At 42.7% G+C, this 25,485-nt stretch overlaps 1 protein-coding gene and 1 long non-coding RNA gene across 2 annotated transcripts in view; one reads left to right on the top strand and one right to left on the bottom strand.

Moving 5' to 3' along the window:
* Window positions 1-25,485, top strand: part of LOC136511759 (dolichol-phosphate mannose synthase subunit 2-like) — a 178,194-nt gene that overhangs the window by 26,537 nt on the left and 126,172 nt on the right. The gene's annotated exons all lie outside the window — the stretch shown is intronic.
* LOC136512075 (uncharacterized) lies at window positions 1,427-10,865 on the bottom strand. Its single transcript, XR_010772973.1, has 3 exons — window positions 10,730-10,865; window positions 10,101-10,166; window positions 1,427-1,499 (listed from the first exon to the last, which is right to left on the bottom strand). It is a non-coding gene; the product is annotated as an uncharacterized lncRNA (long non-coding RNA).

Raw genomic sequence — 25,485 nt, 5'->3', positions numbered from 1 at the left:
ACGACCACAGCACTAGGGAGACGGTGCGGGCTCGCCGGAGCTATGGCGGTGGCGTCGGAAAAACAGAGCAAGAGAACGGGGCCAACGGCGACGGCCTAGGCTAAATAGAGCAGCTCCGAAGCGCAAGGAAGCTGCGCTATGGCCTTCACCGCGCTAGCGCGACGCCAAAGACGGCCACGACCGCGCCTGGAAGCAAACCGAAGGTCACCGCCGGTGTAGCGTGAGCGGTGAGTACTGTTCATCGAAATTACAAGTTTGCCATTCGCCAAAATTCACAAATTACTCCCAAATTTTCATAACAACTCAAAAATCTCCAAAAACAAAAGTTGCTGAAAATTTAAAGTTCTACAACTTTTCTTTTATAACCATTCCCAAATTCGGTCTACATTTTAAAATGCAAGTTTAAATTCAAAAAGGGAATATTTAAAGAATCACGCCTTTTCAAATTACTTCAAATTTCATAAAACAACTTTGAAAACTCCAAAAACAAACTTTGTACCTCATGACAAACTCTAAACTTTTGCTTTTAGGCTCAACCCCAAAATGTGCTTAGATTTTGAATTAGGTTTTCCGGGGTCAAACTTAAATGCTGAAAATTCGGGTTTTCGAAAATCCAATTCAACACAATTGTTTTGAAATTGATTCAACCATACAAGTCAACACATATCATAAAACAATATTCACACCAAGCATTGCAACAAAAATTATTAAACTTTTATTAAGGAAGAATTTGAATTGTTTAATAGATTCCCACATTAAAATTCACAAAGTTTCTTAATCACTATTATTTCATGTAACATATAACACACTTCATAACAACATTTACATGCTATAAATTAAACATGAAATGCATTCATGAGTTGATACATGATGATTATGCATAATGATGACATGATCACCTTTTAAGTACTTTATAACATCAGGGATGTTACAATCCTTCCCCCTTAAAGAAATCTCGTCCCGAGATTTACAAAGTGCGAAAAGCGTTGGGTTGAGTAGTGGAAAAGGAAAGGTGTCAAACACATTAACTTGCAAATTGTTCACAAAACAATAAAGGTTGGTTGTGAGATTACAAATGAGATCAAAAGACAGTTGGAAGGGACAAAGGATTTAGTAACTTCAATGGAATGATGGAACATGAATTCCAAATGAGAGTTCCAAGATGAGTGAATCACATTAATTGTGGAGCTATAATGGATCATTGTCACACCCAATTTTAAGGACAAAATCGAGTGCACATCATATGTATGCCAGGATCAATTATTCATACATATAACGACATCATGATAGTATCACTGCATTGTTCGAAACTTAAAACTTAAACTTCATTACAAAATGACCCGTGGGTCTGAAAGAAAATTTCATAAACTTTATTCTAACTCTAGTGGAAAGGACTCCATCTTCACAGGAAAGTCGACCGGGGGCAGCACCAGCCTAGTACACGTCATCAGGGTTGAAGGCACCGTCTTCAATGTACTCCTCTTCACCGTCTCTAGTGCCTGGGTGGGGTAGCAGGGGGACAAAGAGGAAGGGTGAGTACATCGAAATGTACTCCGCAAGTGTGGGAAAATATGATATGAGGCTTATAACAAGGACAGGCTTACAGAGGTTAAGACCAGCACTTAAGCAACACACCTATTACCTTAAACCTTAAGTACCTATTTAACTAGGTGAGATCTTCCTTCTCCTCAGAGAACCATTGAAACCAACACTCGGATCCCATCCGAGCACCCCACCTGGATTCCATCCAAGCAAACCAACACTTGGATTCCATCCAAGCCTCCCAACTAAACCAGAGCCATCTAATCAAGAAGAAGTCCAGGCCGCTCTTGACCGTGAGCACGGCTGATATATCAGTTTTACACTCTGCAGAGGTTGCGCACTTTCACCACGAGTCATGTTTCCCCATCACGCTTCACACTACCTAGGTGCTCAGCGGGGTCACACTACAAGGCCTTTACAAAATCCCTCCAAGTCTGTTTTACACCTTCACTAAGGTTCCTAACCGCTACAGTGGGTACCAACACCACTGCAGAAGCCCCCTCTTGTGCCACACAAACCGACCCGATGTAGCATAACTTGGAGGAAACTAATTACTTGGCCAGGGCCAGAGCCATATAGCCCTCGAGGTTGCGCTGTTAAGCCGGGTTACTTGTCCATGAACCGATCCTTAGAATCCAAGCAGGAACGAGCACAATCCATTCCACCAATTCCAACAATCCACCAGAAAACATTTACCCAAAATCTGGCACACGCCTCCACCAAAACCAACCATCCTGCTGGATTCCTATTCACCATGTTGCTATAAACATTACCAACCCAAGTTGCATAAATCATTAATCAATATTAAATGATAACATTTCCAACCCAAGACTGCAAGCTAAGCAAGACAACTACCCAACCAACCCAGGTTACAAGGATGATAACATCAAGTTCTAGTAAACCCTAACATAGGATTCAAATTATGACTCAGCATGCAACTAATGGTCTAACTACACTAACTCAAATCAAAACAAAAGTAGGAGCAAGTATGGTCAAGGACACTTGCCTTCGAACTGGTTCGGATCAGAGGTGTCGAATTCCTGGTCCTAGGAAGTTCACGGTGTCGGCACCTTCTGCGCACAAACAACAAGCATGGGCCCACAAAACAATTAAATAACAGTACACCATAGCACATTAAAAGTTTATAAAACCTATACTAAACAGTAGTACTCGTCTCTACGATCGCGCGGATATAAAGAACGCGAAAAACGGAGTTGAAACGAAGAAGTTACGGCCTCCCGAAGACCAAGGGACTAATCTGCAGAGAAATCAGGGACTAATCCGCGAAACCAGAAAATATTTATTTGCAATCCGATCCTTCTTCCTCCTCTGGTTCAATCTCGCTGCTACAGTAACTCGCGGGTTACTGTTTTCGTGCGGCCTACAGACAAGAAAAGGGGAGGGAAGGGGAGGCCGTGGGGGGCTAGGGCCACGCTCGGCCGGCTGTGGGAGGGGTCTGGGCCGGCCGTGGAGGCTGGCTGGTCGGTCAGGGAACTGCGGCGGCGGCCAAAGAAGCAAAAACAGAGACCTGCAATGGAAACTTCGCCGGAGAAAAGGAAAAAGAGATGGGAAACAGCCAAACGGTGATGAATTCGTTCGTTGGGATATACCACGGTGTAGAGAACAAAGAGATCTACCTCTGGGTGGTGGTGGTTGTCGCCGGAACGTGATCGTTTGCCCGGAAAAGCTCGCCGGAAGTTCGTCGGAAACCTAGCCTCTTCCGAACTTCGGCGTCCGATCTAGGAGCCTACGGGTGGCGGCTGCAGAAACGGGTTGTACTTCTCGAACCCTTGCGTCGAGAGGAACACCGGCATATATATAGTCCTAGGGTTTGGAAAAGTTTCGGAATTTCTTAATTTCGGGATTTATTTCCTGTTTAAAAATAATTCCAGGAAATTCCTGAAATCATATTTAAGCCACGAAAAATCACAGAAATTAAAGAAAATTCTGAGAAAAATTCCGGAGGTAGCTATGAACATGATGGATCAAAATATGGAGTTTGGAGCTCATGAAAAGGTTATTGGAAGGTTTCAATAAAAAGATTAAGCTGTGGGAAAAAGGAATTTAATTCCCGGAAAAGCGAGAAAAATTCCCGAGAGACACGAAACGACTCCTAAACGTGTTTTGAAAGTTATCACATCATAAAACCAAGATGCAAACGGGATGAATGCAACAAAAAAATTGAAGCCTATGTTGAATTGAGTTTTAATTGTAAATAGTTTTTTCCTCCAACTACAAATTTGGTCATATGTCTACTTTAGTTCTATCCAAATTTAGAAACTTGCAAAAATTAAAAAGTCTGGGTGTTACAAACCTACCCCCCTTAAGATGAATCTCGCCCTCGAGATTCAGAAAGGTTGTCAAAGAGATGAGGGAACTCTGTCTTCAAATCATCCTCTCTTTCCCAAGTGGCTTCTTCCTCTGAATAATGCTTCCACTGAACTTTGCATATTTTGACTCTTTTGTTCCGAGTAACTCTTTCTGAGGTTTCCAGAATTCTGATAGGTTCTGAGAAAGACAAATCATCTCTTATATTAAGTTCATCAAGAGGCAACTGTTCTTCAGGGGCTCTTAAGCACTTCTTTAATTGTGATACATGGAACACATCATGTATCCCTGAAAGTTGTGAAGGCAGTTCTAGCTGATAGGCTACCACTCCTTTCCTACCAATCACCTTGAACGGACCGATATACCTTGGTGCAAGCTTTCCTCTAACATTGAATCGTTTGAGGCCTCTAAACGGTGACACCTTAAGATATACAAAATCTCCCACTTCAAAAGTCAACTCTCGTCGTCTTTTATCTGCATAACTTTTTTGTCTAGACTGAGCTAGTCCTTTAAGTTGTTTCGGATTTCTTTTACTTGTTCCTCGGCTTCTTTTATAACATCTGGACCAAATACCTTTCTTTCCCCAACTTGGTTCCAAAACAAAGGAGTTCTGCACTTTTTCCCATATAAGGCTTCAAATGGTGCCATTTTAAGACTTGCTTGATAACTATTATTGTAGGAGAATTCTGCATAAGGTAGATGTTTATCCCAACTTTTGCTATTCTGTAAGGCACAAGCTCTCAGCATATCCTCTAGAATTTGATTGACTCTCTCTGTCTGACCATCCGTCTGTGGATGATATGCTGAACTAAAATTCAATCGAGTATCCATTGATTCATGCAGTTGTTTCCAAAACCGTGACGTGAACTGTGTACCTCTGTCTGACACCATGATCTTGGGCACACCATGCAAACACACAATCCGCGACATATACAACTCTGCAAGTTGAGCTCCTCGATATGACTCCTTGACTGGGATGAAATGAGCCACCTTTGTCAACCTATCCACTATTACCCATATAGAATCATAACCCGACTGTGTACGAGGTAAGCCAACTATAAAATCCATACTTATTTCTTCCCATTTCCACTCTGGAACTTTCAATGGTTGTAGCAAACCTGCGGGTCTTTGATGTTCAGCCTTGATTCGTTGACAAGTATCACATAACGCCACATACTCAGCTACCTCTCGTTTCATGCCGTACCACCAAAATTGCTGCTTGAGATCATTATACATCTTTGTACTACCAGGGTGTAGAGAGTATGCTGAATCATGTGCTTCCCTCAGAATTAACTCCTTGATTGACTTTATGTTGGGGACACAAATCCTTCCTTTAAACCATAACACACCTTGTTCATCTTCTGTGAATCCTGGGGCTTTGTCCTCTTTAATCAATCCCTTGATCGCTATGATCTTCTCATCTGTCAACTGACCCTTGCGGATATCTTGTTCCAATGTAGACTCTACTTCCATGGCAATCACTTCAGTGTTGGATACAAAGCCTAAGTTGAGTTTAGCAAACTCTTCATACAACTCAGGTCGTTGTTCCTGTAACTCCAACACATTGCAATAGCTCTTCCGACTTAATGCATCTGCAACCACATTGGCTTTGCCTGGATGATAGTTGATATTCAAGTCATAATCCTTTATCAGTTCTAACCATCTACGTTGTCGAAGATTCAAGTCTTGCTGAGTGAAAATATACTTTAAGCTCTTATGATCTGTGTAGATTTCAGTCTTCTTCCCAATCAAATAATGTCTCCAGATCTTTAGAGCATGAACTACTGCCGCTAACTCTAAATCATGAGTTGGATAATTCACTTCATGCTTTCTAAGCTGTCTCGAGGCATAAGCTACTACATGACCTTCTTGCATCAAAACACAACCTAGACCTTGTCGCGAAGCATCACAATAAACAGAGAAACTTTTCTGAACATCTGGCATGATTAAGACTGGAGCAGAAGTTAATCTCTTCTTCAGTTCATCAAAACTGGCCTGACATTCTGCTGTCCACACAAACCTTGATCCTTTCTCCAACAACTTGGTCATAGGCCTTGCTATCTTTGAGAACCCTTCAATAAAACGCCGATAATATCCAGCCATTCCCAAGAAGCTTCTAATTTCACTAACATTTTGGGGCGCTTCCCATTCTAGAACATCCCTCACTTTACCTGGATCAACTGACACTCCTCCTTCTGAGATGACATGACCCAAAAAGGAGACCTCCTTCAACCAAAACTCACATTTGCTAAGCTTTGCATATAGTTGATTCTCTCTCAGCCTCTGCAACACCAATCTTAAATGTTCTTCGTGCTCTTCCTCATTTCTAGAGAATACCAAAATGTCATCAATAAACACCACAACAAACTTGTCCAAGTAGTCCATGAAGACCTTGTTCATAAGATACATAAAGTATGCTGGAGCATTTGTTAACCCAAAAGACATTACTGTGTACTCATATAACCCATAACGAGAAACAAAAGCTGTTTTAGGAATATCTGATGCTCGAATCTTTAACTGATGGTACCCTGATCTCAAGTCAATTTTAGAGAACACACATGCACCCTTCAATTGGTCAAATAAATCTTCAATGCGAGGGAGAGGATACTTGTTCTTGATTGTAACTTCATTTAATGCACGGTAATCAACACACATTCGTGTACCCCCATCTTTCTTTGGAACAAAGATAACAGGGGCTCCCCATGGAGATGTACTAGGACGTATATACCCTTTATCTAAGAGATCTTGGATTTGATCTTTTAACTCAGCTAATTGATTTGCATCCATTCTATATGGTCTTTTATAAATAGGTGCTAGTTCCTGGGACTAACTCAATAACAAACTCAATTTCACGATCTGGTGGCATACCTGGTAGATCCTCAGGGAAGACATCTGGATACTCCTGGACCACTCGAATATCCACAACTGCGTTGGCTTGGTTGAGTTTGACTTCATCGATTGGTTCTGACCATGCTTGATATTCAACCTCAGTTCCATCTGTGTGCTTCATCTTGATCAATCTCTGAGCACAATCAATCACCCCTTGGTACTTGGTTAACCAATTCATTCCCAGAATTACATCAATTCCCTTGGAGTCTAGAACAATGAGGTTGGAAAGAAACTCTACCCCCCTTATGTTTATACTTAGTCTTGGGCATACATGCCTTGATATCATTTCTCCTCCAGGAGAAGCAACTAATAAATTGTTTTTCATCAAAAGCATAGGCATGTTGTATCGTGCTACGCATCGTGTTGATATAAATGAATGTGAAGCTCCAGAATCAAACAATACGGTAACAGGGTTGGAGTTGATAGAGAACATACCAATTAGAACATCCGGGGCTTGCTGAGCTGATTCCATAGCGATATAGTTAACCTTGCCCTGACTGTAATTCTGTTGAGCTTGCTGCTGAGGTTGTCCACCATTACGATTTTGGTTCCCATTCTGAGCTGTTGGTTGGTCTTGCTGCTTCAACGGGCACCGATTGGCAAGATGCCCCATCTGATGACATTTAAAACAAGGACCAATGTTGCTAGTCCCTTGAGTTGAGCGGTTCTGCTGCTGGGTCTGAACCATCTGGCGTTGCTGCTGCTGAGTTGATGTCTGCTGCTTGTATTGGCTAGATCCCTGGTTGAAGTTTCGCTGCTGTTGCTGCTGTTGATACTGACCTCCCTGGCGCACAACTTGGCTAGGTTGGTTGAAGCGGGGGCGAGTGTTACTACTAGAAGACTGACCCTGAAAAGCCATCTTCCTCTTGCGATCAGCCTCAAGAACTTTCCTTTCTCTCTCAACAGTAAAGGCCTTGTCAACCAACTTCTGGAAGGTGTCATACTCATTGGAGGATAGAGCATAGCGAATCCCAGGGTTCAAACCATCTCTAAAACAGTCTTGCTTCTTGTCATTAGTGTCGACATCGCTGGTGGCATAACGGGATAGCTGCGTGAACTTAGTGAGATATTCACGAACTGACATTGAGCCTTGCTTGAGTTCTAGAAACTCCTTGCGCTTCACCTTGATTTCTCCAGAAGGCACATAATGAGAACGAAAACTCTGACAGAACTCCTGCCAAGTGATAGCTTGAGCATTGGGATGAGCAGCAGTGTAGGTAGCCCACCAATCTTTGGCCTGACCTTGCAGTTGATGAGCAGCATATAGAACTCGATCATGACCCACACAATGAGCAATCTCCAACTTGCTCTCAATGGTCTGGAGCCAATCATCTGCATCCATTGGCTCCACAGCATGCTTGAAGATTGGAGGCTGAGTCATCATGAACCTCCTGAGAGTGTCTTCCTGGCGAGGTGGTGGAGGTAGTGGAGCAAGATTGGGTTGAGCCATCTGTTGCAGAGCAGTCATCATCTGAGCCATGGTCTGCATCATCTGATTTTGCATTGCCGCCAATTGAACTGGATCATAAACTGGCGGTGGAGGGTTTGGGGCGTTGTTGTTGGGATCATTGCCTAGGGGGTTGTTGTTCGGATCATTACCTCCAGAGCCACAGCCTCTCCTGGTGTTCACCATCTGATATGATCATGGACAAGAGTGAGAATAGGATTGAAAGAAAACCCCAACTAACTATAAAATAAAACTGGTAAACAAATGATGTCGTTGTAGTCTTATGACTAACAACACACCAACAATCATTACAAAGATCCAAATCATTCATTTGCACATGCACCAAATCACACAACGGACTAGCGTTCCACACATAGGATGCACCTTATGAACGGAGGAGCCTATTTTGGACCAAAACTTTTAAATTGAGCATCAAGAAAGTAAGAGAAATTGAGGACGAGAAAACTTTTTATCAAACTAGTTTTATAAAACCATCATGTCTACCTAGGCTAAGCGTCCTATGGTCAACAATAGCTCTGATACCACTCTGTCACACCCAATTTTAAGGACAAAATCGAGTGCACATCATATGTATGCCAGGATCAATTATTCATACATATAACGACATCATGATAGTATCACTGCATTGTTCGAAACTTAAAACTTAAACTTCATTACAAAATGACCCGTGGGTCTGAAAGAAAATTTCATAAACTTTATTCTAACTCTAGTGGAAAGGACTCCATCTTCACAGGAATGTCGACCGGGGGCAGCACCAGCCTAGTACACGTCATCAGGGTCGAAGGCACCGTCTTCAATGTACTCCTCTTCACCGTCTCCAGTGCCTGGGTGGGGTAGCAGGGGGACAAAGAGGAAGGGTGAGTACATCGAAATGTACTCCGCAAGTGTGGGAAAATATGATATGAGGCTTATAACAAGGACAGGCTTACAGAGGTTAAGACCAGCACTTAAGCAACACACCTATTACCTTAAACCTTAAGCACCTATTTAACTAGGTGAGATCTTCCTTCTCCTCAGAGAACCATTGAAACCAACACTCGGATCCCATCCGAGCACCCCACCTGGATTCCATCCAAGCAAACCAACACTTGGATTCCATCCAAGCCTCCCAACTAAACCAGAGCCATCTAATCAAGAAGAAGTCCAGGCCGCTCTTGACCGTGAGCACGGCTGATATATCAGTTTTACACTCTGCAGAGGTTGCGCACTTTCACCACGAGTCATGTTTCCCCATCACGCTTCACACTACCTAGGTGCTCAGCGGGGTCACACTACAAGGCCTTTACAAAATCCCTCCAAGTCTGTTTTACACCTTCACTAAGGTTCCTAACCGCTACAGTGGGTACCAACACCACTGCAGAAGCCCCCTCTTGTGCCACACAAACCGACCCGATGTAGCATAACTTGGAGGAAACTAATTACTTGGCCAGGGCCAGAGCCATATAGCCCTCGAGGTTGCGCTGTTAAGCCGGGTTACTTGTCCATGAACCGATCCTTAGAATCCAAGCAGGAACGAGCACAATCCATTCCACCAATTCCAACAATCCACCAGAAAACATTTACCCAAAATCTGGCACACGCCTCCACCAAAACCAACCATCCTGCTGGATTCCTATTCACCATGTTGCTATAAACATTACCAACCCAAGTTGCATAAATCATTAATCAATATTAAATGATAACATTTCCAACCCAAGACTGCAAGCTAAGCAAGACAACTACCCAACCAACCCAGGTTACAAGGATGATAACATCAAGTTCTAGTAAACCCTAACATAGGATTCAAATTATGACTCAGCATGCAACTAATGGTCTAACTACACTAACTCAAATCAAAACAAAAGTAGGAGCAAGTATGGTCAAGGACACTTGCCTTCGAACTGGTTCGGATCAGAGGTGTCGAATTCCTGGTCCTGGAAGTTCACGGTGTCGGCACCTTCTGCGCACAAACAACAAGCATGGGCCCACAAAACAATTAAATAACAGTACACCATAGCACATTAAAAGTTTATAAAACCTATACTAAACAGTAGTACTCGTCTCTACGATCGCGCGGATATAAAGAACGCGAAAAACGGAGTTGAAACGAAGAAGTTACGGCCTCCCGAAGACCAGGGACTAATCTGCAGAGAAATCAGGGACTAATCCGCGAAACCAGAAAATATTTATTTGCAATCCGATCCTTCTTCCTCCTCTGGTTCAATCTCGCTGCTACAGTAACTCGCGGGTTACTGTTTTCGTGCGGCCTACAGACAAGAAAAGGGGAGGGAAGGGGAGGCCGTGGGGGGCTAGGGCCACGCTCGGCCGGCTGTGGGAGGGGTCTGGGCCGGCCGTGGAGGCTGGCTGGTCGGTCAGGGAACTGCGGCGGCGGCCAAAGAAGCAAAAACAGAGACCTGCAATGGAAACTTCGCCGGAGAAAAGGAAAAAGAGATGGGAAACAGCCAAACGGTGATGAATTCGTTCGTTGGGATATACCACGGTGTAGAGAACAAAGAGATCTACCTCTGGGTGGTGGTGGTTGTCGCCGGAACGTGATCGTTTGCCCGGAAAAGCTCGCCGGAAGTTCGTCGGAAACCTAGCCTCTTCCGAACTTCGGCGTCCGATCTAGGAGCCTACGGGTGGCGGCTGCAGAAACGGGTTGTACTTCTCGAACCCTTGCGTCGAGAGGAACACCGGCATATATATAGTCCTAGGGTTTGGAAAAGTTTCGGAATTTCTTAATTTCGGGATTTATTTCCTGTTTAAAAATAATTCCAGGAAATTCCTGAAATCATATTTAAGCCACGAAAAATCACAGAAATTAAAGAAAATTCTGAGAAAAATTCCGGAGGTAGCTATGAACATGATGGATCAAAATATGGAGTTTGGAGCTCATGAAAAGGTTATTGGAAGGTTTCAATAAAAAGATTAAGCTGTGGGAAAAAGGAATTTAATTCCCGGAAAAGCGAGAAAAATTCCCGAGAGACACGAAACGACTCCTAAACGTGTTTTGAAAGTTATCACATCATAAAACCAAGATGCAAACGGGATGAATGCAACAAAAAAATTGAAGCCTATGTTGAATTGAGTTTTAATTGTAAATAGTTTTTTTCCTCCAACTACAAATTTGGTCATATGTCTACTTTAGTTCTATCCAAATTTAGAAACTTGCAAAAATTAAAAAGTCTGGGTGTTACAATCATGACCGCAGACCTCGATACCAGCGAGCGCCCAGCAGTATTTTCTTATGGCTGCAGTCCACAGGAGACCCCAGGTTTCGATGTGGCACCGTAAATCATGGATCATGGCACCACCATAGGGCACAACTAAAGTAACTCACAAGTAACACTTGTCAAGCTAGCAAGATCAAGGAACTAGCATGTGTTGCATTAGGAGAGACCAAGACATGACACATGCATAGGTTTGGGAAGTCAAGGATTAGTCCCAAGTTTCAACATTGAGTAGATGGGGAAAAATTAAAGTGCATCAAGAAATTCCCAAAGATGTGGAACTTATGAGCAAGGACAATCAAAGAGTGGTTTACCAGCAAAGATTGGTACATGACCAAATTCGTTGGGACAAAAATAGCTATAACAAGTAATAGCCATTCCCTAAATGGAAGGAGGAAGTTTTAAACATCATTATATTTCAACTTCATATGAATGATTATAACTAGAATATGTGCAGTGTTTCATTAATGCATGATGCATGAACGATTCTTACGTTACTAAACATCAAAGCTCTTATGGTACATAAACAATAGTTGTTATTATATAGGGCATAATAAGATTACTACTCCACCACACAAAGCATTTTTAATCAAATAAGGAATGGAGAGAATGAAATAAGATAAGTCGGAAGCAATTTGGACCAAATTAACAAGTTATATATATTTGTCCCAAATCATTTTGAAGTTTTTGTAAAACAATACAACAAAGACTTTGTAATGATCGCTCTGATACCATTCTGTGGTAGAACCTCCTAAATTATAGGACCCACATGCACCTGTCACTGTCCAACGACCTCTAATGACTATGCATATGTTCCTAGTAACTTAAGAAGACTGTCGGGTGTCCCCGTGGAACCCCGAATCATTCACGTTTTCCGAGCAGGATCCCATTACAGAGTCATTGCAGTATTACAACAGTTTATTCAAATAGATACATCAGAGTAATATAGCGGAAGTCTTACAATAACTTAGTTTACAAAACATTTATTTCAAACCTTTCAAACTAAGTTCGATTAATAATACAAACGGTAGCAGTGGAGTGGCATTATAACATAATACAAACACACAAATAAAACGCCCTGCCCAAGGGCCACGCATTTACTTATCATCATCGGATCAAACAACCGTCATGCAGCACGGTCCAAAATAGACCTGCTCATGAGGCTCACCTGCAACAAGGGTCAACGAACCCTGAGTACAAAAGTACTCAACAAGACTTAACCGAAATAAAAATTGATAGAACTCAAGAATGCAGGCTCAGGGATTCAAGGTATGGCTTTAGCAATAATCAAAGTTCTTTTGCGTAAAAGCTCTTTAACGAAATTCTTTTTGTCAACATTTAAAACTTCATAAGATCATATACAAAGCTGACATGATCCGTAATGAGATCATAAAACTTCATATCCAACACTTTCTCAAACCTTACTCAAGTTCCAGTTATTAATACTACGATGATGAACAGTGAGTTGAGTCTCCATAACCGAGGAGCAACGACGATTCGAACCGATTAAACCCAGCTGGGGATTCCAGACCACACGACATATGTAGGTCCCCGACTCACATATATCAACCTACCCTCAGATCCTCTAAAACAAGAATGGGTCCGCGCCACCCGAGAATACAGTACACCTCAAATCCGGCCACATTCTAGCCACGAGGGTACACGCTATTCCCACCATCTCTCCACTCCCAGTGCGCGAGTAGCCATTCTCATAATAGAATCACCAAGTTAAGGCTTACCGGAGTATGTGGTTAGTACTACAAATTCTCACCTCATGCAATTCAACAACGGTACGGGCCTTAATCGACACAGGCGGAAAGAACCCACTCACAAGACATTACCAGGTCTTATGGCTCACACACACCGAGTTCGCCCGGTCTAGATTTATTACTCTATATTCCCATATCACATGATAACATAAGTAACCAAAGTTCCATTTAAAACTCGCAGGTGACATGTAATCACCCGACCTTTATTTATCTAAGCATGACTAAGCATAACTAGCCATATACGAATTAAAACGATTAACAAGGTAGATAAGGAAAACAAGGTTGGTCATGCATCAATTAGGTTTTCACTTAACTCCTAATCACTTAATGCAGTATATGAAAGCAAAAGCGAAATCAATTTGTAAAACACAAGGTAGGGTTTAAATGCATCCGGGGCTTGCCTTCGTTGACGGAAAAGTCCGATTCCTGCGACGTTACACAAGTATTCGATCCGACCTCAACAGACGGATTAACCTCTTCAACAGCTTGATTAACTACCACGTTTTCACCTTCGTTCACTACACGTAATAACAATGCCATGTTTAAAATGATGCGGAATACGAAATATGATGCTCGATGATGGATGCAAAATTAATAATTTGAATACAACTTTCCTTCGCGGTACAGTTGCAAGTCAAACAAACTAAATCTTTTTCGTAACACATATATCAACTACCAAGGATCATTAACAATAAATGATCCGAGGTCATTACTCAATCCAAAAGTCCAAACAAAAACCTAAATCATTAAAGGTTACTATTTGCTTTTATGAATTAATTATTTAATTCAACATTATGAAATAAATCAACTTATTCTGATTGAGCTCAAAATTTTAGTACATGTTCATTACATGTTAACTAAGTGGCAAAACAAATTTCATAATTTTTGGATAAATAAATAAGCCTAGAACAATCATGGAAATCCATTTATGAATAAATTGAGCAATTTTTATCACATTTAAAAATTACTAAAAAACATTATTTCATATTTTTCTTAAATACTATACCTCACAGAGAAGTCACTCAAAAATTTTCATAATTTTTGGAGCTCTAAATAAATCTACACAAAAATAACAAAAACAGACACTATTCATTCAAATATGAAAATAGAAAAATCCATTTGAACGCTGAGTCACTGACAACGGGTCCCACATGTCATCTTCAACCTCCGACGTTGACCACGGCAGCGACGGCTCTGACCGGAGATAACTCGCCGACGGTGAGTCCAATGGCGATGGCCAAGGTACCAAAACGTTCACCAAGACTAGGCGCATCTATTGACGCCCCTACTTGATCTGATAACGGTCCTATGCTAGCTCAACGTCGGCTATGGCGGATGCGGTGGCACGGCAGTGCTACGCCGGCGAAACGAAGCTGAAAACGGGGAAATAGAGGGCATGGGAAGGTCCAGTAGCTCACCACGAACACGTTCAAGCAAGAATTAAGGCCGGAGAAGCAACGGTGAAGCGGGGCGGCGTTTACAGCGATCACGGCGGTGCGAGCAATGGCGACGGCGGTGTTCCAGTGGCTGTGGTGGACAAAACGAGCAATCAACAAGATATTAAGCACCACGGCATCACGGAGAAGCTGAAACAATGCTTCCCGAGATCAGAAGCTCACCGTAGAGTACTGGCCACGACGGCGCTCGCTCGACGGGGACTCTGTTGGCCGCGAGGAAGAAGAGCGTGGTCAGCGAGTTCCCAGCGAAATCTGCCAACCATAGTTGGCTGGGTGGATGCACAAGAGAAAGACGGAACTGGAACAGCCTTTACCAAGACGACCACGGCACTAGGGAGACGGTGCGGGCACGCCGGAGCTATGGCGGTGGCGTTGGGAAAACAGAGCAAGAGAACGGGGCCAACGGCGACGGCCTAGGCTAAATAGAGCAGCTCTGAAGCGCAAGGAAGCTGCGCTATGGCCTTCACCGCGCCAGCGCGACGCCAAAGACGTCCACGACCGCGCCTGGAAGCAAACCGAAGGTCGCCGCCGGTGTAGCGTGAGCGGTGAGTACTGTTCATCGAAATTACAAGTTTGCCATTCGCCAAAATTCACAAATTACTCCCAAATTTTCATAACAACTCAAAAATCTCCAAAAACAAAAGTTGCTGAAAATTTAAAGTTCTACAACTTTTCTTTTATAACCATTCCCAAATTCGGTCTACATTTTAAAATGCAAGTTTAAATTCAAAAAGGGAATATTTAAAGAATCACGCCTTTTCAAATTACTTCAAATTTCATAAAACAACTTTGAAAACTCCAAAAACAAACTTTGTACCTCATGACAAACTCTAAACTTTTGCTTTTAGGCTCAACCCCAAAATGTGCTTAGATTTTGAATTAGGTTTTCCGGGGTCAAACTTAAATGCTGAAAATTCGGGTTTTCGAAAATCCAATTCAACACAATTGTTTTGAAATTGATTCAACCATACAAGTCAACACATATCATAAAACAATATTCACACCAAGCATTGCAACAAAAATTATTAAACTTTTATTAAGGAAGAATTTGAATTGTTTAATAGATTCCCACATTAAAATTCACAAAGTTTCTTAATCACTATTATTTCATGTAACATATAACACACTTCATAACAACATTTACATGCTATAAATTAAACATGAAATGCATTCATGAGTTGATACATGATGATTATGCATAATGATGACATGATCACCTTTTAAGTACTTTATAACATCAGGGATGTTACAATCCTTCCCCCTTAAAGAAATCTCGTCCCGAGATTTACAAAGTGCGAAAAGCGTTGGGTTGAGTAGTGGAAAAGGAAAGGTGTCAAACACATTAACTTGCAAATTGTTCACAAAACAACAAAGGTTGGTTGTGAGATTACAAATGAGATCAAAAGACAGTTGGAAGGGACAAAGGATTTAGTAACTTCAATGGAATGATGGAACATGAATTCCAAATGAGAGTTCCAAGATGAGTGAATCACATTAATTGTGGAGCTATAATGGATCATGACCACAGACCTCGATACCAGCGAGCGCCTAGCAGTATTTCCTTATGGCTACAGTCCACAGGAGACCCCAGGTTTCGATGTGGCACCGTAAATCATGGATCATGGCACCACCATAGGGCACAACTAAAGTAACTCACAAGTAACACTTGTCAAGCTAGCAAGATCAAGGAACTAGCATGTGTTGCATTAGGAGAGACCAAGACATGACACATGCATAGGTTTGGGAAGTCAAGGATTAGTCCCAAGTTTCAACATTGAGTAGATGGGGAAAAATTAAAGTGCATCAAGAAATTCCCAAAGATGTGGAACTTATGAGCAAGGACAATCAAAGAGTGGTTTACCAGCAAAGATTGGTACATGACCAAATTCGTTGGGACAAAAATAGCTATAACAAGTAATAGCCATTCCCTGAATGGAAGGAGGAAGTTTTAAACATCATTATATTTCAACTTCATATGAATGATTATAACTAGAATATGTGCAGTGTTTCATTAATGACATGATGCATGAACGATTCTTACGTTACTAAACATCAAAGCTCTTATGGTACATAAACAATAGTTGTTATTATATAGGGCATAATAAGATTACTACTCCACCACACAAAGCATTTTAATCAAATAAGGAATGGAGAGAATGAAATAAGATAAGTCGGAAGTAATTTGGACTAAATTAACAAGTTATATATTTGTCCCAAATCATTTTGAAGTTTTTGTAAAACAATACAACAAAGACTTTGTAATGATCGCTCTGATACCATTCTGTGGTAGAACCTCCTAAATTATAGGACCCACATGCACCTGTCACTGTCCAACGACCTCTAATGACTATGCATATGTTCCTAGTAACTTAAGAAGACTGTCGGGTGTCCCCGTGGAACCCCGAATCATTCACGTTTTCCGAGCAGGATCCCATTACAGAGTCATTGCAGTATTACAACAGTTTATTCAAATAGATACATCAGAGTAATATAGCGGAAGTCTTACAATAACTTAGTTTACAAAACATTTATTTCAAACCTTTCAAACTAAGTTTGATTAATAATACAAACGGTAGCAGTGGAGTGGCATTATAACATAATACAAACACACAAATAAAACGCCCTGCCCAAGGGCCACGCATTTACTTATCATCATCGGATCAAACAACCGTCATGCAGCACGGTCCAAAATAGACCTGCTCATGAGGCTCACCTGCAACAAGGGTCAACGAACCCTGAGTACAAAAGTACTCAACAAGACTTAACCGAAATAAAAATTGATAGAACTCAAGAATGCAGGCTCAGGGATTCAAGGTATGGCTTTAGCAATAATCAAAGTTCTTTTGCGTAAAAGCTCTTTAACAAAATTCTTTTTGTCAACATTTAAAACTTCATAAGATCATATACAAAGCTGACATGATCCGTAATGAGATCATAAAACTTCATATCCAACACTTTCTCAAACCTTACTCAAGTTCCAGTTATTAATACTACGATGATGAACAGTGAGTTGAGTCTCCATAACCGAGGAGCAACGACGATTCGAACCGATTAAACCCAGCTGGGGATTCCAGACCACACGACATATGTAGGTCCCCGACTCACATATATCAACCTACCCTCAGATCCTCTAAAACAAGAATGGGTCCGCGCCACCCGAGAATACAGTACACCTCAAATCCGGCCACATTCCAGCCACGAGGGTACACGCTATTCCCACCATCTCTCCACTCCCAGAGCGCGAGTAGCCATTCTCATAATAGAATCACCAAGTTAAGGCTTACCGGAGTATGTGGTTAGTACTACAAATTCTCACCTCATGCAATTCAACAACGGTACGGGCCTTAATCGACACAGGCGGAAAGAACCCACTCACAAGACATTACCAGGTCTTATGGCTCACACACACCGAGTTCGCCCGGTCTAGATTTATTACTCCATATTCCCATATCACATGATAACATAAGTAACCAAAGTTCCATTTAAAACTCGCAGGTGACATGTAATCACCCGACCTTTATTTATCTAAGCATGACTAAGCATAACTAGCCATATACGAATTAAAACGATTAACAAGGTAGATAAGGAAAACAAGGTTGGTCATGCATCAATTAGGTTTTCACTTAACTCCTAATCACTTAATGCAGTATATGAAAGCAAAAGCGAAATCAATTTGTAAAACACAAGGTAGGGTTTAAATGCATCCGGGGCTTGCCTTCGTTGACGGAAAAGTCCGATTCCTGCGACGTTACACAAGTATTCGATCCGACCTCAACAGACGGATTAACCTCTTCAATAGCTTGATTAACTACCACGTTTTCACCTTCGTTCACTACACGTAATAACAATGCCATGTTTAAAATGATGCGGAATACGAAATATGATGCTCGATGATGGATGCAAAATTAATAATTTGAATACAACTTTCCTTCGCGGTACAGTTGCAAGTCAAACAAACTAAATCTTTTTTGTAACACATATATCAACTACCAAGGATCATTAACAACAAATGATCTGAGGTCATTACTCAATCCAAAAGTCCAAACAAAAACCTAAATCATTAAAGGTTACTATTTGCTTTTATGAATGAATTATTTAATTCAACATTATGAAATAAATCAACTTATTCTGATTGAGCTCAAAATTTTAGTACACGTTCATTACATGTTAACTAAGTGGCAAAACAAATTTCATAATTTTTGGATAAATAAATAAGCCTAGAACAATCATGGAAATCCATTTATGAATAAATTGAGCAATTTTTATCACATTTAAAAATTACTAAAAAACATTATTTCATATTTTTCTTAAATACTATACCTCACAGAGAAGTCACTCAAAAATTTTCATAATTTTTGGAGCTCTAAATAAATCTACACAAAAATAATAAAAACAGACACTATTCATTCAAATCTGAAAATAGAAAAATCCATTTGAACGCTGAGTCACTGACAACGGGTCCCACATGTCATCTTCAACCTCCGACGTTGACCACGGCAGCGACGGCTCTGACCGGAGATAACTCGCCGACGGTGAGTCTAATGGCGATGGCCAAGGTACCAAAACGTTCACCAAGACTAGGCGCATCTATTGACGTCCCTACTTGATCTGATAACGGTCCTATGCTAGCTCAACGTCGGCTATGGCGGATGCGGTGGCACGGCAGTGCTACGCTGGCAAAACGAAGCCGAAAACAGGGAAATAGAGGGCATGGGAAGGTCCAGTAGCTCACCACGAACATGTTCAAGCAAGAATTAAGGCCGGAGAAGCAACGGTGAAGCGGGGCGGCGTTTACAGCGATCACGGCGGTGCGAGCAATGGCGACGGCGGTGTTCCAGTGGCTGTGGTGGACAAAACGAGCAATCATCAAGATATTAAGCACCACGACATCACGGAGAAGCTGAAACAATGCTTCCCGAGATCAGAAGCTCACCGTAGAGTACTGGCCACGACGGCGCTCGCTCAACGGGGACTCTGTTGGCCGCGAGGAAGAAGAGCGTGGTCAGCGAGTTCCCAGCGAAATCAGCCAACCACAGTTGGCTGGGTGGATGCGCAAGAGAAAGACGGAACTGGAACAGCCTTTACCAAGACGACCACGGCACTAGGGAGACGGTGCGGGCTCGCCGGAGCTATGGCGGTGGTGTCGGGAAAACAGAGCAAGAGAACGGGGCCAACGGCGACGGCCTAGGCTAAATAGAGCAGCTCCGAAGCGCAAGGAAGCTGTGCTATGGCCTTTACCGCGCCAGCGCGACGCCAAAGACGGCCACGACCGCGCCTAGAAGCAAACCGAAGGTCGTCGCCGGTGTAGCGTGAGCGGTGAGTACTGTTCATCGAAATTACAAGTTTGCCATTCGCCAAAATTCACAAATTACTCCCAAATTTTCATAACAACTCAAAAATCTCCAAAAACAAAAGTTGCTCAAAATTTAAAGTTCTACAACTTTTCTTTTATAACCATTCCCAAATTCGGTCTACATTTTAAAATGCAAGTTTAAATTCAAAAAGGGAATATTTAAAGAATCATGCCTTTTCAAATTACTTCAAATTTCATAAAACAACTTTGAAAAATCCAAAAACAAACTTTGTACCTCATGACAAACTCTAAACTTTTGCTTTTAGGCTCAACCCCAAAATGTGCTTAGATTTTGAATTAGGTTTTCCGGGGTCAAACTTAAATGCTGAAAATTCGGGTTTTCGAAAATCCAATTCAACACAATTGTTTTGAAATTGATTCAACCATACAAGTCAACACATATCATAAAACAATATTCACACCAAGCATTGCAACAAAAATTATTAAACTTTTATTAAGGAAGAATTTGAATTGTTTAATAGATTCCCACATTAAAATTCACAAAGTTTCTTAATCACTATTATTTCATGTAACATATAACACACTTCATAACAACATTTACATGCTATAAATTAAACATGAAATGCATTCATGAGTTGATACATGATGATTATGCATAATGATGACATGATCACCTTTTAAGTACTTTATAACATCAGGGATGTTACAAATACTACCCCATACACCCACAACCAGTTCATTCCAAGAATAGCATCAATGCCTTGCCCAGGCATTATCATGAACTATAGACGGTAAGTGTGGGTGGCTAATACCAAACTTACTATATCCGTGCAGGTATTGATGAACATCTGAGAACCCGTAGTATGGATCTTATAGGCATATGGTATAGCCAATAGTGATAAGTTATGCCTCTCTACAAACCCCATGCTCATAAAGGAATGCGATGCACCAGAATCAAACAACACCAAACCTAGATAGGATTCGATGGTAAACATACTAGCCATAACTATCTCCTACTGCACAACCTACTAAGCATCTGTGAAGTGCACCTGACCAGATCTGCTGGGCACCTTCCTCTTGATGATAGTCCTATTAATAAGCCTAGAATTTGTAGACGGCTAGGACAACTGAGTTGCCTGCTGCTGAGGACACTCCCTAGCATAGTGGCCATCCTTGCCACACTTGAAATAAGCACCAGGCTAGTTCTCGAATCCCTAATAAGGTGGGACCTACTATCCCTGAGTCTGCTGGGGCTACACCTGCTGCGGAGGTGCCTTGTACTGAGTAGTGGAAGTCTATGATGTTTGCTGGGGTGACCAAAACAGAGGCCCGCCAGATGGTTGATAGGGCCCCCGCCTAACAACTTGCACCTTCTGAGTATGAGGGTGGCTAGAGGATCCAGCTGCCACCCGCTTTCACTTCCAATCCGCCTGAGATGCCCGCTAAAAACCCTTAAGAGCAATGGTGGTGTTCATCAGAGCCCCAAAGGTCTAATAGTTCCCCAGGTATAGTTTCTCCTGAAGGGCAGGAGTGAGACCATGAAAGAAACGGTCCCTCTTCTTGTCATCCGTATCCACCTAACTACCAGCATACTAAGCCAAGTGGTTAAACTAGGTCACATACTCCATTACCGTCCTCCTCCCCTAGCGCAGCTCCATGAACTCGGTCACCTTCTGGTGGATAACACCAGTAGGTATGAAGAACTTGCGGAAGGCAGTGGAGAACTCCTGCCACATTGCCGGATGATCCGGTAGCTCCACGGCCTGGAAAGTCTCCCACCAGGCACCTATGGACCCCAAAAGCTATTGGGACGCAAAGTGCACCTTCTGCTCATTGGCCACTCCGAGCAGCCAAAACTTCTGCTCTAGTGTGTGAAGCCAGTGCTCTGCCTCCAAAGGATTGTCCGACGGCGTGAACGTGGGTGGGTGGGTCTTGAGGAAGTCCTGGTAAGAGGACTGTCCCTCAGGACGGCGAGCACCACCCCCATTCCCACCGTTGCCCCCGGGGCCTCCATGGGCAAGGCCCGCGACAGCCTGTGCCATAATCTCCATGGCACGAGCTATCTCCTGACGAGCAGCGGCTGACTCCTGACGAGCAGCCAACAACTCCACCATGATCTCCGCGGGAGACATCAGCGGAGGTGGTGGCGGTGGCGGGAAAGGATGAGGAACCAAAGGTGGAACCTCCCGAGCACTGTCACCATGGCCCTCGTTGGCCGCTCCTAAACTGGTGCTCCCACGTCTAGACCTCAGATTCATCTATAAGAGAGATGAACCATCCATTAGGACACCTTCCCGATCAGAATCTAGGGATTAAAGAGATGATAGCACATTTATTAAAGCATTCATTTAGTTAGTCCTACCAATCTACTACTTTCATTATACGTGAAGGGGGATTCCTAGTTCAAGTAAGATGCTATTATATGATGCATGCTTCGACCTATACGTTCACTCAAGCTAGAATATAGCGGCATTCGTAAAATTTTCGGCACATCGCACACTCACTTTTCGTATACTAAGCGATTTCTTACGCAACGTAAGTTAGTGTACCTGTAGAAAACTGATTAGATAAAACCAGTGCTGCTATCCTAGATATACCATATAGCTAGGGCTTATATTTATATAACTTAACTTAATCGCATCCTACTTTTCGCAAAACTTTTGTTGGTCAAACTTTTAGTTTTGTAAAAGAGTGAGGAACTCGTGACCATTATTGGCTCTGGTACCAACTGTGGCAGAACCGCTTGAAATAGCGTACTTATGGAGGCGCTTGTCTTCCACCAGACACTAAGCACCCCAAAAGCAACTACAGTGAGCGATGTCCGTCGGGCACACCCCGAGGGAGAACCCGAAAGATCCACATTTTCCCAAGGATCCAATAATGAGAACGAGTTACAACACAATTCCATCTCATACATTAGAGTTTCTTAAAAAGGTACATTATTACAATACCAAATATAGAGTGCGGAATGATAAATAGCAGAATATTAAAAGATAACATCTAGCGATAAGATAACGACCGTCTGAGCCCACCAGATGGATCCTCCACACAAGGAACTCCTCAAGCATCACCTATAACAGGGGTAAATAAACCCTGAGTACACGATGTACTCACAAGACTTATCCGACCAGTGGGAATACTTTCCCAACTCCAAGGAATATGCTAGGCTTTATGGTTGCTGATTCTCTTTTAGCAAAAGCAATACTAATAGTGAGTCCTTATTGATACATTATTATCATCAGCCGTATTAAGTTTTCATCTAGTCAATCTATATAAGCACATGTGCTACTTTCAAGCAAGAGTTGAGCAATCGATACAGTTCCTTCTCCTTTTCCACTTCCAGTTCTTACTACGATGCTAAACCACAGACAAGCCATACTGGATAACTCGGCGATTCGCGAATCAATGTGCCTAGCTGGGTGCCCCAAAGACACACGCCCTGTTTGTACCCTAGGCACAAGCAGGGCTAACCCACCACTCTCCTGTCCCGGGTGTCCAGGTCCCTGTCCAAACTTGGACTCCAAGCCCCCGCCTCTGAATCCTGGACTCAGTGCGGTGCAAGGACCTCCACCACCTCCTCTTCCCATCAGTCGGTCCGGAAAGAGCCGGATCCGTGACAAGAGAGTAGCAAGCCTTCCCTACGCCCATACCCAAGTATGTACTCGGGACAATAATTTGTGACTTGCCTAGAGTCATATGCAACGACCAGTCCTTAATTGATACAGATAGGGAAAAAGTGTAACCAGGCTATGCCCTGTTGGCCACAGGACACAACCCCTCACACCCACCAGTACTAAATCCACATCCCTGCCTAGTCACTATTTTTCTTTCCATTATCTCATCATGATATCATAGTTTAATCACCTATTTGTGAGTAATGGCAGGTTACTCACGCTACCGACATCCTGAGCATAGCAGCTACTCAACCTGTACTAATATGACTCATGGTGGATATATTCATGCATGTAGTTTCCATAAAATGCCTGTAACGTAAATGCATATCATATAAATATATTCAGTGATCATTTAAAAAATAGGGGTTATGCACCGGGGCTTGCCTTGGGCAGGTGCCGGGTCAGCAAAGTCAGTACCAATAGGCTCCTAGGCTCCCTCCTGTGCGAAGAGCTCCTCCTCATACTCCTCGATCACCTCGTCGTACTCCAGCTCACAGACGGGTACAAAGTCTACCTGTTCGTGATCTACATGAAATGATGATGCAATGATTAACACTACAGCAACAACCTCTCTAAATGCAAATGTATATCTATTAAACTACTAAGTGAGATCTACCCACTAAAGTCTAAGCTACGTACCAGCACCACTAACAAGTATGAACGTGACATACATTCTTACGGTGACTACGGATCTTTCTACTCCTAATGCCAATTTATGATACATACAGTAAAGCAAGGATAATAACTACGCTATTAAGCAACTCGCTCTACGGCTACCAATTTTACAGCAAGTACATAATTCCCTAGTGAACATACTGTAAAATTTCTAAAACTAAAACTATTACCGATTTGCCACAAGAATTCCTACAAACATTAATCTACATAATACTAAGTCTTCTAATCAGAATTTATGAGCCTATAATCATAATAGTTAACTATGAACTAACTATACTAATAAGTAGATGGCATTTTTGTGAACCTAACAAACTTAGTTTCACTATTTTTGGACAACCATGCAATTTACTACGATTTATCGAAGTTTGATTCATAATAGAAAATAAATAAGCATCTCTATTCCCAGGAAATAAGGAAAACCAAATTCTCCTTCGTCGGCCCACAACGCGTGGCTCGGCCCAGCGCGCCATCCCGCCCGAGCACGACAGCGGGCCACCACGTGGCCCACACGGCCAACGGCCCACGATGGGGGAAAGGCCTGCGCGCGTCAGCAAAAATGCATGAACACCCCCGACGTACTCGGTATTTGCTACGAGCTCTATGATACTATTTTGCTAGTCTATAGTTTTATAGCTGCACCCTCCCATTTCTACGTCTTCACCGCGACTAAGTCCCGAGCCCCCAGGGTGCGCACCGGCACGACGACGCGGGCACTGAGCGACCACGCCGGCCTCACCCAAACCTCTACTACCTACCTAAGGGGTCGATAGGTACCTTGATGACAAGTAGAAGCTACTAGAGGCGACACGGCGAGCAGAGGCGCAGTCACGAACTCCCTCCCCGGTGGTGGCCCTTAACCTGCAAAGGCGGGCGCGTTCCCGTAAGCAACAATGGAGGCAAAGCCAGCACATGAGCCAGCGAGCACCAAGGAGTGCCCATGGATACCTCCACATTGATGGTTCGGTCGGAGGTGGTCTAAGCAGAGCTGGCCACGTGCGTTCGTGGCAGTGCGGTGGTGCCCGATGGTGGCACGACTGCCGTGGTGGTGGCTGGCCTGCTATGAAGCTACGGCTACGATGTGTAGGGTGCTCAGGAGGGTATGATGAGGTTGTGGGTGCACTGAATTGTTACGAGAGGCACTGCGTGGTTGGCTTGCCGTC

This window comes from Miscanthus floridulus, chromosome 16 (assembly GCF_019320115.1).
Source record: "Miscanthus floridulus cultivar M001 chromosome 16, ASM1932011v1, whole genome shotgun sequence".
NCBI classification, from domain to species: domain Eukaryota; kingdom Viridiplantae; phylum Streptophyta; class Magnoliopsida; order Poales; family Poaceae; genus Miscanthus; species Miscanthus floridulus.
Note: the sequence above shows the minus strand (reverse complement) of the source record. Positions and strands in the feature narration are given on the sequence as shown.